The sequence below is a fragment of the Ursus americanus genome, chromosome 27 (genome assembly GCF_024610735.1).
Source record: "Ursus americanus isolate L20-20 chromosome 27, mUrsAme1.1.p, whole genome shotgun sequence".
Classification (NCBI taxonomy): domain Eukaryota; kingdom Metazoa; phylum Chordata; class Mammalia; order Carnivora; family Ursidae; genus Ursus; species Ursus americanus.
This window is the reverse complement of record NC_142153.1, coordinates 11,862,187-11,874,591: the sequence shown is the minus strand read 5'-3', so window position 1 is coordinate 11,874,591 and position 12,405 is coordinate 11,862,187.

Genomic DNA, 12,405 nt, shown 5'->3' with positions numbered 1-12,405 from the left:
GGTGATTTACACAGCCCCCCATCCTCAGTCCAATCCAGAAATTCTATCGCGGATCTGTTTACCAAACGAAGCACCTGGGCTGGAATTTGGAAGGTAAGAACACTTGATAAGAAAGAAAATGTGAAAGAAAATTGCATCATAGTTTTGTAAGCTGTTCTATTAAATTTCCCAGGGAAAAAAATTGCTCTGAGACTGGCTGTGATTCAGTTCAGCTATTTCCTGATATGCTTCTGGGTTTAGTTTATGTAATAACACTCCATTTCCATAACATGCCTTTTGTTTAAGGACCTCAGAGCACTTTTAAATGCATCATCTCCTTCATCCTCCCAACATTCTCCAAGAAGTGGGTGGGAGGCAGTAGGTGGGCTCATCTGTCTTTCCTGGATGAGCCCCCCAGGGCCCCCGCTTAGGACTCTAGCCACTGGTCCACACAGCCTCCCATTCAACAGTGCGGTCTGCCCAGCTTTGCACATCTTCATGTTTAAACCCATGCTTTCCCCTAGATAAACCTAAAGATATTAAAGCCCCAGGAATCCTGACACTTCCCAGGGGAACATGTATGAAAATCGGATACACGAGAGAGTAAGTTTCCATTCATTCAGAAAGATATCTTGAGTACCTCGTGTATGCCAGACCCTATTTTAAGCACTGGGCAGGGACAAGAGAGAAACAAAAAACTCCCTGTTCTTGTGGAGCTCACATCCTCATGGGGAGACAGACAATATACATAGAAAGTAAGTGGATTAAATGGTATGCTTGCAGGTGACAATTGCTATGGAAGAACAAAGTAAGGAGAACTGAGAGGAACGTGATTTGAGGGGGAGGGGGGCTGTCTCTGGCTTCAGCAAGGTGACATCCGAGCAGAGACTTAAAGCAGTGAGCTAAGAGGCTACCTGGGGCAAAACCTTCCAGGTAGGAGGAATACTCTTGCAAGGGTAGTGAGATGAGATTTGCCTGGTGTGTCTGAGGAGAAAGGAGGGGACCAGTGTGGCTGGAGGGGAGCAAGCGAGGGGGAAAAGAAGTGGGGCACGAGGTCATGAGGTCAGAGAGTCACCAGGGGGAGGGCAGACAGGCCTTGGAGGCCGCATGAGGACGTCAGCTTCTAGGCCAGGGACATGAGGAAAACCCGGGAGGGTTTGAGCATACGGCCTAGAAGAATGTGTGGGGCTTTATTTTTGATGCTTGTTCCTTCAAAACAAGATGGTTTTGTTTTGATTTTCAGAATAGAAAGGTATAGTGAAATACTGGAGACACCTTTTTCTCGTCAAATTATGCACATGAACTAGTTTCCCCGGGGTTGCCTTAACAAAGTACCACAAATGGTTTGCTTAAAGCAAGAATAAAAATAGAATTATTCTTCACAGTTGAAATTTATTGTCTCACAGTTCCTGAGCCTACAAAGTCCAAAATCAAGGCGTCAGCAGGGCCGTGATCCATCTAAACCACGCATTGGAGCCTTGGCTCTCCCTAGCTTCCAATGGTTTGCTGGTACTCCTTGGTGTTCCTTGGAGCTACAGTCCCCCCTCCCCCAATCTCTGCCTCTGTCATCACTGGCACTCTCCCTGTGTGACTCTCTCCTCTTCTTGTAGGGATCCTGGTCATACTGGGTTAAGGACCCACCCTACTTCACTAAGACCTCGTCTTAATGTAACTAATTACATTTGCAAGGACCCTATTTCTAAATAAGGTCACATTTTGAGGTACTGGAGGTTAGGACTTCAACATATCGTTTGGGGAGGGGGACATGATTCACCCCAGCACACTATCTACGCCTCCCAACAATTCTGATTCTGACCTCTAAGGTGCCCACTTGCCTACTGAGGATCAGTTCCTGGTCAGTGAAGGCAAAGGTAGTTAGTAAGCATCCAGGGTAGAAAACCAGTGTGGAGAACTGCAGCCAAGGATTCGGGATGGTACCCAGCACCTGATCTCAAGAAGCTTACTCTTTATTCTCAAGACCCAACCAGGTGTGGACTACTGCAAAAGTCCTGCTGTGTTTCTCTTCTGGGTGGGTACCTTGTGGTGTGTGTGTGTGTGTGTGTGTGTATTTATGTTTGTATCTGTGACTGTGTGAGGATGTATAGGTGTGTCTGTGTGTGGTTCGATGGTCGTCACCATGTGCATCTGTGATAAGTCAGTGTGCGATTATATGTGATCATGACCTGTGGTTGACTGCATTATGATGGGTGTAGGTTTGTGTATATATGTGTATGTCTGTCAGTCTTTATGAGTCTGTTTACAGTAATGGCAGAAAATCTCTGTTGAAATCTTAGATGCTGTATTGAGCAAACTAAAATAAGAATAGGTATTGGTTATCCGGGCCTGTCAGCCCCAAAGGGCAGCTTCAACTTTCCAGAACTCCTTGGTAGTTACATTGTCTTCTCACTGAGGAGAGAACAACCCTCTTACCTCGCCCCCTTCCCTGAATCTGGAGGAAGAACAGCAGGACCTCTCTAGAAAGCGGTCCTCCTAAATGCACAACCCTCATGATCATGTGAAACAATATGGTGGCAGGAAAAATAGCCTGAGCAGATGTTTCCAGCTTATCAAAAAAATCCAGAAACTTCCCCATCAAGGCTTGCTAATAGGAAAGGGAAAGAGAAGAATGACTGACCTAGGTTAATCAAAGCTCTCATGAAACAAAGAGATGATCTATGAGAAAGTACTTGAGCAAGGGAAAAGCACCATACAAAAGTGGGATATTTTTGAATGTTGGACACCAAATCCTTAGTGAGGCAGCCTAGTATGGGAAGAAAATAGGGCAGAGCTCCAAGACTGATGTGGGAAAAAGGATGACATTCTTGAGCTTTTCATTGCATCACTGACAAGAGTGCAGGAGGCCAGCTAGCCTGCGTGGCCTGAGCCAGCCCCCTCAGCCTCATGATTGGGATCATGGAGAGTTCTTCCTATCAGCTTTTAGTTCCAGAGCAGGATGAGGGCACTCTAAGGCCTGCAGTGCCAATAAGGAGTTTATGGGCACAATGGAGAGTCAACCTCAGAAGAACATTAGCCAACGATTAGGGTGAACTATGCAGTAGGCCCTGTTCACAAAACTCATTTGACCCACACAACAACTTATGAGGTCAAGTGATTGGTATTCCCCTTTACAGGTGAAGAAACCAACATTCAGAAAGATCAAGTAACTAGCTCAAGGTCAACAGCTAATCAGTAGCAAAGAAACCATTAACCATTTCCAGCCTCCAGAGGTTAGCTTTATTGCAAGTTGTCTTCATTACCTTGAATACTGAACCGGGTTACCATTTTTCATTCCTGGCAGCTAGAGAGCACTAAGTCTTTGTTTTAAAGAAGATTCAGCTCTAGATAGTTGCTATGCCTTTGTGTTAGGTTGGGTTGGAAACAGCCCAAAGCTACCCAACCCCAAACACACCCCAACATCAGAGCTGGAGAACTTGGAGATGAGGTATGCCCTCTGAGGCAAAGCCGACAGGATCAGCAGCCGGTTTTGGACAATTCGACAGGTGTGCTTTGCCTTAACATCAGTGATATCCGACAAATCACTTGACCTTCCTGGCCTAACTGAGGAGTTTTGGACAGACTGCGTCACAACTAACCTCGAGGACTCTACTGTATACTAGAAAGATGTGTCATAAAAAAAATCTCAAGGGCATCCTAGTGAGGACCCAGGATTCTTACAGAACTCTGGAAACAAAAAACATCAGCCAGTTGTCAGGCATTATGATAATTTTATGGTTATTATAAAGCTAGCTAGGAAGCACTTACCAATTTAACAGGAGCAGCCTGCTTAGGTAAATCTTACAGGAATCTTTAGTAACAAAGAATTCTACTTCCCTAGGGGAGTAAAGGAACAACCTAGGAATGCTAACTCCAGTAGCCCGACTTAGCCTGACCTGGTGCATCCCAACATCGCAGCCGTTAATATAGGACCCATAGACCTTCCCACTGGCTGAATGGAGCTGCGTGTCCCTCCCTTTCTCCTTCCCGCTGATGTCATGACCACTCCCCCCGCACCTACCCCCCCTCCCCCCACAGACCCTGTCAGTCCAGCCTACAGTTTCCAGTTTAGACTCCTGAGCTTATGATCTCGGAGTATGGAGACAGGGCCCCACATGAGGATTCTAGCCTGGCCAGGAAGCTGAAAACAGGGGCTCTTCCGCCTCACCTTCCCCAACTGCCATTCCTTCAGATATGGGGAACTCTACTGGAGGAAAAAAAAAAAAAAAGCAAATGAAAGAGGCAGCCTCATCAAAAAAGAGGGAGATTTATGAGATTGGCGCCTGCAGAGGCTCTCCTCCTCTTTCCGTGGAACCATCAGTATTCCGTGGGCTGTGCCCTGGAACACCAGAGCTGAACTCTGCGTTCTGAAGAGCTCCTGTCACTGCTCTGGCTGGCCCAGACCCCCTCCCTCCTTCCCCTGCCTGGCCTCCCAGACCCCTTTTCTCCTAGCTGTTGTTTACAAGGAGCTACCCCTCTCTGTAAATTAAGCCCTCTGCAGTCTCCCACTCTTAGAGGCCGTGTGTTGAGCCCCATGAGCCGACTTGTGGCATTTATTAGCGCGAGAGGGAAAGTGCTTGCCTCATCAGAGAGAGCAGCTGGAGACAGGGCGCTTTTCAAAGGCACGTAGCTGACCTCTAGCTCAGCCACTGGATGCCTGGGCACTGCGGGCTCAGATGATTCTCTCTCTCCCTCTCTCTGTCTCCCTCCCTCTCTGCCTCCCCCTCTCCTTCCCTCCCTCCAGCCTCCACCCACTCTTTTCAGTGGAGTCCTGACCTTGCAAGGCCTGAATCCCCCCCATCCATCTCCCTACATTGTGTCTCTCTGGTGAACTCAGTCTGGGAGATTAATTGCTGCTATCACCCCTAATCCATCACACTTCCCAAAGATTGTTTTGACATCTAGTTAATTTTTGGCTGATGATTTATCAAATTCTTATTACCGTGCTCTGAAGGGGCTCATTTATTGTGTTGATTCATGGTAATGATAAAGGAGAAGCATTTTGAATTTTAACTACATTTCCCTCATGCTTCTTCTACCCAGTGTAGTAAAAAAAAAAAAAAGAAAGAAAGAAAAGAAAAAGAAAAAGGAAAAGAGAAGGGGGAGCGAACTGGAGCCAGGAAACTCTTAAACAATTCAAAATGTGAAGGAAAAGGGAAAGAGGAGAAAAATTCTTCCATTATGTGAGCAAAAGCCGAAAGCCCAAAAGAAGGTTATACATGTGTGCATCTGTGAATGCATGTCCACGTGTGCGTGTGCAGTGCACGTGTTTGTGTGTGTGTGTGTGTGTGTGTGTGTGTGTGTAAAGCATTTTTGGCATCTGGGTCTGAACTACCTTTGGAGAAAGCTCATACCCCTAAGGCTCTTAAACATTTATTGCCCTGTAATATTACCTAAATGTCTAGTACCATTTTATTCAAATAGAACTTAATGGTAAATGATTTCAGTCGTGTACCAGTAGAAAAGTGAAATGAGTGTCTTTGCCACGCCAGATGGCCATTCTCCTTTTAAAAGTGCAGAGAGGTTTTCCTCTGCCACTCAGGTCACTCCCCAGACCTCACAATTGTCTCATTTGCCACTCAGGTTTTTATTTTATGAATCCAGATGGTAGGAAGGAGCCCAATGCCAATGTCCACCCTTTTCTCAGAATGAGAGGAGCTGGTTGTCAGGGGTCGAGGATCGAGCAGAGAGGTGACGGAGAGCCCCACGGGAAAGGCACTCCCAATAGCCACGGGGTGGCTGGAGGGAATGCGATGAATCAGGACAGAAAGACTAGGGAAGGCCCTGTGGTCCCCCACCTGCAGGACAGACTCCAGGCCAATCCCTTCCAGAAACAGGACGAGATTCCTGACCCAAGAAAGGGAAGAAACATGAGGGAATAGAGGTATGGAGCCATACTTCCCATCCAGAATCTCCAACAGGAAGGCTCCAGCAAAAAGATCCCCCACACAGGTTCCCCGGATCTAGCGCAGGCTCACCTTCAGTTTCTCTGAGTGCCAAGGACGTATCACGGGTGTGCCTATCCCACCCTTCGTCCGCATACCTCCCAAAGCCCGCCCTGAGTCCATTCTCGGCCTGCCTCCTTTCTGGAAGGCTCACAAACCCAGGTCGTCACTGTCGGAAGTCGGCATCACCCCGAAATCTTTAACCTAATTGAAGACGTGGCTGGCCCGCTACAGCTGTGCGAGAGTTGGTGTTTAAGATGATGTGGGACTTCAAAAACTAATGAGGTACCGTATGGTGACTAACATCACATAAAAAAAAAGAAGGAAAAAAAAAAGATGATGTGGTGAGGGGCACCTGGGTGGCTCGGTAGGTTGAGTGTGGACTCCGGATTTCGGCTCAGGTCATGATCTTGGGTTTATGAGATCAAGCCCCACATTGGGCTCCACGCGCAGTAGGGGAATCTGCTGGAGATTCTCTCCCTTTCCCTCTGCCCCTCCCCCCTCTCTAAAGTGAATAAATTAATTAAAAAAAATCTTAAGATGATGAGATGAGAAGAAAATATGAACTGCTCTCCCTCCACCCTTATAAATAGATTGGGCAGTTTTCTTTCATTGCCTATTTTTTGAAAAATTAGATAAAATTATTTGTCTTTTAGAAGTAGTAAAATTTATAAAGAAAGTAATCTAGGCCTAGAAATATATTTAATTACATGTCTATTTTATATATACGTATGTATATGTATATACTTACATATACATGTGAGGAAATAATGGAAATTATTTCAATTTTTGAAGTAGTTCCTTATTTTGTCCTATTTTAATTTACATTTTACCAATTTTATATTCTTTTCCAAGCCTTTTTCATTTTACTTTAGTTTGCTAATATATTGATTCACAGTTGCTTAAAATTTTCTTCTAACGTTTAAAAAATCTATTTTACTTGTATCTCTTGTTTATACTGTGTGTGTTTGCATCTCTCTGTTTTTCTTGATCAGTCTTGCTACAGATTCATCCACTTTGTTAGCCTTTTTCTGGCTCAGCGATGGCACCACCATCCAATCAGCCATCGTGCTAGAATCCCCCTCACCATCTGGGCCTCACCTCAAACCTCACAGGGGTCCATCTACAAATTATTTGAGATGAGATACAGCCTATATCTGACTTTTCCTTGCCACCTCCCTTCACTGCCCTAGACAGGCCTCCCCTAGACCACTGTAACCCCCTTCCATAGGATCCAACCCCCAGCTCCCTCTGCGACCTCACCTTGCTCCCCCTCTTACCATCCTCTGGCCACCCCAACCTCCCCTCTACTCCTCCAACAAGCCAGCAGTTCTCTCTCTCAGAGCCTTTGCCATTAAGGCTCTTCCCCCAGAGAGTAAAAGTGGTATTTGGTATTTTAAATCTCAAATTCCATAGTACACCCCTTCTTCCATCTGTCTCAGGAAACTGGCTCAGCTCCTACTTCACGATGAAAATGGAAGTCAAAATAGTCGTGATCGAACGTGGAGTAGGAAAGGGAAACCCTAAAAGATGCCACAGTTGGTTGTTGAAGACAGGCAGCTGGCTGGGGGGAGAGCTGCAGGAACATGCTCAGGATGGACACCGCTGGTGGGTAGGAGGGTGAGCACACCAAACGTTGCCGCTCTGTCTTCTCTAAGAGTCTCATGGTCTGGCAGCCCTATCAGTGGTTGACCCTGGCTTTCATGATGCTTCTCTCAAAAACACTTTACCTTTTAAAAGTCACCAACCATGAATGGAGAATGTGCTCTCGGAGCAATTGCTCTCCCTGTCTTCTTCCTTCCCCAGCTAAGACCACCACCCAGCCACCCTCCACCGCCCACCCACTCACACACACAGCCTCCCTCCATCATGCCTGACATAAAGCAATTCCACCTGGGCATAGATCTTCCCCACTTCTGCTCTTTCCCTAGGGAAGTTCACCTCTGTGCTCCCCACTGTCACCCCCAACACCTCTCCCCATAGGCCCTTTCTCTCGTCTGCATTAAACAAGGTCATGTTGGATGTAGTAGAAATAAAAATAGCTCCTTGGTCCCTGTAGCTTCTACCTTCTCTGCCTCCACCCTCTTCACAGTCAGGATTCTCAAAAGAGGTATCTCACTCCTTTGTGCACCTCTTCACCTCTGTCTCACTCCCCCATCTACCCTGGTCAGGCTTTCTCTCTCACTCCATCTAACTAGCCCCTGCCCAAATCTCAACCACCTTCATTTTCCTGTGTTCTTGGCAGCATTTGACGTGACCAACCCTGCCCTCTTTCCTGAGATGCACCACCCCAACCTGGCCCTCTTTCTTCAGCTGCCAAGGGTGGTATCTTTCAGAGATTTCACGGCTCTCACTCCCTATTAGACCTTGGATGTTTCTCTTCTTTGGGATTCCATTTCTCCTCTTTCAGTTTTCTTCTTACCTCTCAGGCTTGTTTATAGTCTCCTCTGCCTCAGCCTACCTTTAGTGACATCACTTAAATGTCAGTGTTCCTCCAAGTTCTGGGATCAATCTTCTCCTCTATAAAATCTCCATGAGTGATCCCATCCTGTCCCCAGTAGCCATCTATATGATGATGTCTTCTCAGGAGAAAGAGGTGGGGGAGAGAGAGGAGAGAAAGAGGTCTCACCCAGACCTTCCTTCTGAATTGCAACCTCTTTCTGGTAAAGGGCCATCAGGTTCTTCAAACTCAACATATTAGCATCTGCATCCCACCAACAACCCAAGCCTGGCCCTTCTGATTCTATCTCAGTGAGCAACATCACCATGCCTCCCCCCCCCCAGTGCCCAAATAAAGCTGGAAACCCCTGCTTGGCTCCTTATCTTCCTTTTCCTCCCCTTCCCCTGCCACCTAACATTAGTGACCTTAGTATTTCTGAAATAAATGGTTTCCTTTCGCTCCCCGGTGCTTTTGACTCTGTTTTGTCTCTCTAGTTTTTACCATTGCAACACCTTTGTCTACTTTCTGCTTTTGGTTTATACTTTTAAAATTCATTTGCCACATTGTGGCCATGCTTATCTTTAAAATATTTTTTTCTGATTACATAAGTCATACATATCAATCGCAGAAAATGTTAAAACCACAGAAGATACCGAGATGAAAACTAAAATGGCCCATTTACTTTCTAGAGGTAATCACTGTTAACATTTCACAATTTATGTGTATCTGCATATCCATGTATGCTGCACACTTTAAAATAAAATTGAGTTCATATATTACACATATTTTGATACTACTCTTCTCCATGAAATAACATAACATAAAACTTTTGCATGTTAAGTATTTTTTATTTTGCCAATTTCATAGGTAAAATAAAATACCATTATTTCAATTTGCATTTTCTTAGTGACAAGTTAATTTAACAAAATTTCGCATGTTTATTAGTTATTTGAATATGCTTTCCTTAATGACTACTTCATGGCACTTACATAGTTTGCTTTTGATGTTTATTTACTGTTGATTTCTTTGTGTATAAAAGTTGCTATGGATATTATGTGCATCTCAAATATTTTCCAAGAATTGTAACCTTCCTTTTAATTTTATATATTACATTTAGAAAATTTCTAAATTTAATGTGATGATATCTGTCAACCTTTTTCCTTATAGTTTTTCCCTTGCTTTAACGTTTTAGTATCACTCCTTAACGTTCCCCAACTTTCTATTGAAATTTTTATTGTAATTACATTAGGGTTATAAATTAACATTCTTTCTATCAGTTGAGGAACATGTCATGTATCCTTACTAATTAAAGTCATCTTTCATATCTTTCAGTAGCTATGAACTTTTCTTCATGTAAATTTTCTGTTTGGTTATATCCCAGAAATTGAATATACATACTCCTAATGCTGTATGAATAGGATTTTTATTAAGATATTTTCTAGGAGGTTGTTAGTGTAGAGTAAATATATGAATGCTTGTATTTATATAGTAACTAGTCATCTTATTAAACACTCCAATGCTAACAGTTTTCCAAATTCTCCTTGTAGATTTTCCAGGTTATGAGGAATATAATCTATATATTACATCATTTTTCTTCTCCTTTCCAATATTTTAGCTTCATAGTTTCTTGTCCTATTTCTGGGACTCTCAGAATACTATTAAATGATAATGCTGGCAGCCAGTATGTTTCATTGTCCTAGACTTACGCGAGACTGTCCATAATGTTTTATTATTTAAATATAATTATGGCTTTTTATTTAGTATACCTGTCATTCATCATGTTAAAGTACTTCATACATCAAGCTTAGTAAGAATTGTGTTTGTAATTAATCAGGAATGAAAATTAAATTATAAAATCTTTTAGGGCATCCTAAAATATTTAAAATAGATTAATGCCAAAGTATCTTTGCATCTCTAAAATAATCCTTTCTTAGCCATCCATAATCACCCTTCAGCATTCTGTTGGATACAATTTGCTCATGTTTGAAGGGTACTTGCACTTATACTCCAAAATAAGATTGACCTATGGCTTTTATCTCTAAAGTATTAACTGTCATGTTGGGTTCAACATTATCAACATCTCAGCTGGTCAACTGAGAAGATTTCCATCTTTTCCTGTGCTCTGAAATGGGTTTAAATAGCATAAGAAGTATTTCCTTCTTGGATATTTTCTCACAAAATACTTTGGAGAGATAACTCTTTTATTGATTTTTCAAGTGCATCCATACTTATTGGTTACTTTCTAAATAGTCTGTAATTGTAGGTTCTATTTGCTTTTTATTTAATTCTAAACAAAAGTTGTTTTTCTTTTTGCTTCTAATGTCCAAGTGATTGATTGTTCATGTATATACTTTTATTAGAATTTTTATTTTTGCACCATCAGACAGTGGGGCCTGTAAAATTTCTAGTCTTTGAAATTTATTGAAAATTTCTTTGTAGCCAGGAGTAGGATTAATTTTCATAAACACAGTATGAATGCTTCAAAAGAAGATGTGTTTCTATTTAGAGAGTACATGATTCTGTATACATTAAGAGATATATGTTTCATTAGATCCGATCACTCAAATTTCGTTGAACTTGCATGCTGGATCGTAGGCAACATCCTTTCTAGTACCTGGCACAGCTATGCGTTTTTCCTACTTTAAAAAAAAATTATACTGGTCATTTTCACGAGATTCTAGGAGGCAGAATTAGATATCCATAATCATAACTCCATTTTACCCAGAAATTCCCAGATAAATCTTTCTGAAATGCAAATATCATAACACCTTTTTATCTAAATATTTTTTTAAATATTCCATTTCCACTCTCCACTCCCCATCCCCTGTTGTCCTTGGGATAAAGCACAGACTACAGAAAATGACCAATAAAACCCTTCTAGTTCTACGTCTTGCTTGCCTCTCCCTCCTCCTATCTTGCCACTTAAAGATTAATCAGTTCACCAGTCATGGTGAAATTGTTGGCTTTTCTCTTTTCTTTGTTTCAGGGGTTTTGTACCTGCTATTCACAAAACCCAGAACATATTCCCCACCGCCTGTGTTTACTTACTTACATTCTACTTATCCTTTAGGACTCAGCTTAAACACCACTTCCCACTCTAGGCCTGAGATTAAGTTTCTATAACTCCCTCTGTATTCTAACTTGCCCTTCGTTGCTCTGGTTCATATTTCTCTTGTAATTGCCTCTTTTTCTATTTAGGCTGTGCCCAGATTGGGTGACTTGTTCAGTGCCTAGGGTAGTGCCTCTCACAAAATCAATACTCCACAGAACCGTGGACAGGGTCAGGGCTACTAAATTAGTTCCAGTCTCACTGTTTGTGCCCAAGGACTGGGCAGAACTGAATTTTCAGGTTGAATGCTTTGTAAAAATAATAATCGTAACTGACATTTTTGAGTACTTACTGCATTTCAGGCACCAAACATAAGTGTTATTATTTAGTGCCAGCTTTGTGCGTGTGTCACCAGTAGAGTTGCACAAGATGCCATACTCGGTAGGGGGCCCCCATGTTTGTAATGCTCTGTGGTTAACACCTTGACATTTGTCTTGCAGGTTAAGTCCGACAAGACAATGGAGCATGTACTGGCGGCTGTTTGGAGCATTAGCTCATGCATGGTCACACCTCCTTCTGCCCCCACACCTCTCCAGCACGGGTTCTCGGCCACCTGTTCCTACCCTTACCCAGCGAATGCTGTCATCCTCTGCCCCTGAGTGGCATCCTGGGAAAAGGAGGGTTGGAGTCAAGCATCTGAACCCTGCATGTCAAGTCATGGGGTAGGGCAGCGGGCACCTATGAGGGTTTGTGTTGCCCCACAAGAATCCCTGTTTTCCTAGGGACAGCAGCATTAAATGTCTAATAAAAAAAAAAAAAAAAAACCTTGACAGGTTGATAGAGAGACAATGGAAGGGAAAAAAAGAGCTTTTATTCCTGTATATTGTATTTTATTGTTGTTGTTGTTGTTGTTTTTCAAAACAGGTCCTTGCTTTTTTATTTTGTACAGGGGCCCCATGAATTCTGTAGCCAGCCATGCTGTTATTTCTCTTATTTCA